The following is a 2,545-nucleotide window of genomic DNA, read 5'->3' as shown; positions in this document are numbered from 1 at the left end:
AAACTTTATAAAGCACTTCATGTATTAGGTTGAACCATACCAAATTGCTGATATTCAACTGTTTCAGGGCAATTTCATGGTGTTCAACCTGATACTTTTTTTTTTCTCATTTATGCCTTACCACAATCCCACATGGTAGTTTTAGCTGCGTTTTACAGAACAAAGTACTAAATCTCGGAGAGGTGAAATGACACAGATAGGGAATAGCGGGGCTGAGACTTGAAACCAATCCCCATGCTCTTGATTCTCGAGGTAGGATGAGTCAGCCCAGATGACCCCAACTGCAGGAACATGAGGAGAGGCAAGGCTGTGAGACCATTTTCCCAGCCTATGCTCAGGAATCTCCTGACTGCTTATGCTCCTCACCTTTTCTTAGTGGAGATTAGTGGGAGCCTAGGTGCCTGGAATAAAGGGCACTGAAGTGACGATGTGAGTTTTAGAGCGCTGGGAGCACATGGTACAGCAAAGGCGGTATACAGAACATGTTAATCCATTCATCCACCCAGCCACCCATCTGCTTTATCTGTCCATCTGTCCGTCCGTCCATCCATTCATCCAGGAGAACTCTACTGGGTAGCTCCCCCGTATGTGCCAGGCCCTACACTAAGTGCTGAGCCACCAACATTCGGGGAAGAGTCCTAGTCAGCAGGGGTTCCACCCTTTGGCCAGCTGGGGGAGGAGGACAGAACAGTAGAAGCTGGGGTGAGGCCACCATGTGCATATGGGATTTTGATGTGCCGTGAAGCTGGTCTGTCTTCCTAGTCCTTTTCCATTGGCCCAGGCTCGACTCTCTGCGAGTGTCCAGCTTATGCGCCCAGGCAGAAAGCAGCCAGGTGCTGCTCGGTGTCTCAGGAGTCTGATACTGCTACGAGTTTCTAGGCCACAGGGGCGGAGGAGGCAGGAGTCAGAATGAAAGAGGAATGTTGGTGCACCACCCCGATACCACCACAGGGAAATGGGGTGAGCTGGTAAAGAGGGGCTCCTTCCCAAGCTGCCATAGGAAGAAATTCCTGTCTTCTGCACCAGAGTCCACTCGGAGCCCTTGGCCCAGCCCACAGCCCACAGAATCAGGTTTGGTTCTTGTGGCTGGCCGGCAGATGACGGGTAAGCTAGGGTAGGGCCTGTTTGGAAATCAGTCGGGCAGTGGGCATGTGGCCACCACCTTTGCCCAGGGACAGCATGCTGCCCTTCAGGGGATAATGGCATTTCTCAGCTTCTTGCCAACCCAGGGGCAAGCGAGCCCTCAAGCCCACTGTGGAGTCCAAATGCTTCCCAAACCTGGCCAGGCTCAGGCCAGGCCCAAACTGGTTTCCCTGTCCCTAGTGCTGTCTGGCCACTTGCCTCCTCCCATGCTGCCAGCACCCATCCAGGTGCTAACACCCAAGCTCACGCACAGCCCGCCGCGAATCCCCTCGCAGTCCACGATCGTGCCTGCGCTCACCGTTCAACGCTCTGGGCTGTGCTGCCATGGCTGCCACCACTGCCGCCGGAGACCGAGGCAGCTATGGGGCCACTGGTTAAGGTCTTGCAGTTGAGTAAGCCACGGTGTGGCTTCCTCCCACCACACCCTCCCCGACCCTAGCACCAGCCTTTCCTCAGAGGGCCATTGCCACACCACTCTGCTTTTGAAAAAAAGGAAATGGGGCATTGGGTGTTGAGTACAGTCAGAAGTACGATGAGAAGCTGTGAACAGAGGCACCTCTAGAGGCAAAAAAAGGGGGGGGAAACGTGGGACAGGCTCCAGATAATCACCTCCTGAGCACTCAGGACTTTCCTTATCTCTGCGGCCAGCAGAGCTAGAACCCACAATGGCTGGGGAGGAGGCCCTTTTGCGCTTGTCTCAGCTGTTCTGTCATGGACCCAGCCAGCATGCAGTGACTTCATGGGGGTCCACACACCATGGCTCCAAGAGGCCCCATGAGTTGCTCGGACTGGTGAAGTTGAGGTTTTTTGTCCTCAGCCTTTGCCCTTCTAATCCATTCCCACCCACCACAGACGTGGGGCCATTTTGGACCTCTGCTTCCTAGACCTCCACTGTCCAGTACAGTAGTCACCAGCTACTCGTGGCTCTTAAGCCCTTGAAATTGGCTAGTCTGAAGTGAAATGCGCTGTAAGTATAAAACACACACTGGATTTTCAAGACTTAATATGAGGGGCGCCTGGGTGGCTCAGTCGGTTAAGCGTCTGACTCTTGGTATCAGCTCAGGTCTTCATCTCAGGGTCATGAGCACAAGCCTGGAGTTGGGCTCCACACTGGATGTGTAGCCTACTTAAAAAACGAATAAATAAAAATAAATAAAGGCTTAGGGGCACCTGGGTGGCTCAATCGGTGAAGCATCTGCCTTCAGCTCAGGTCATGATCCTGGGGTCCTGGGATCGAGCCCCACGTCGGGCTCCCTGCTCAGCGGGGAGTCTGCTTCTCCCTCTGCCCCTCCCCCTGCTCCTGATCTCTCTCTTTCTCTCAAGTAAATAAACAAAATCTTAAAAAAAGACTTGATATGAAACAAAGAATGTAAAATGACTCACTCATAATTTTTAATATCGA

At 52.9% G+C, this 2,545-nt stretch overlaps 1 protein-coding gene across 2 annotated transcripts in view; it reads right to left on the bottom strand.

Annotated features, from left to right (window-relative positions):
- The window catches only part of NHSL2 (NHS like 2), a 79,181-nt gene that overhangs the window by 58,439 nt on the left and 18,197 nt on the right, over positions 1-2,545 (bottom strand). The gene's annotated exons all lie outside the window — the stretch shown is intronic.

The sequence above is a fragment of the Ursus maritimus genome (assembly GCF_017311325.1).
Source record: "Ursus maritimus isolate PB19 chromosome X unlocalized genomic scaffold, ASM1731132v1 scaffold_X1, whole genome shotgun sequence".
NCBI classification, from domain to species: Eukaryota; Metazoa; Chordata; class Mammalia; order Carnivora; family Ursidae; genus Ursus; species Ursus maritimus.
This window is presented reverse-complemented; position numbering and strand designations above follow the sequence as displayed.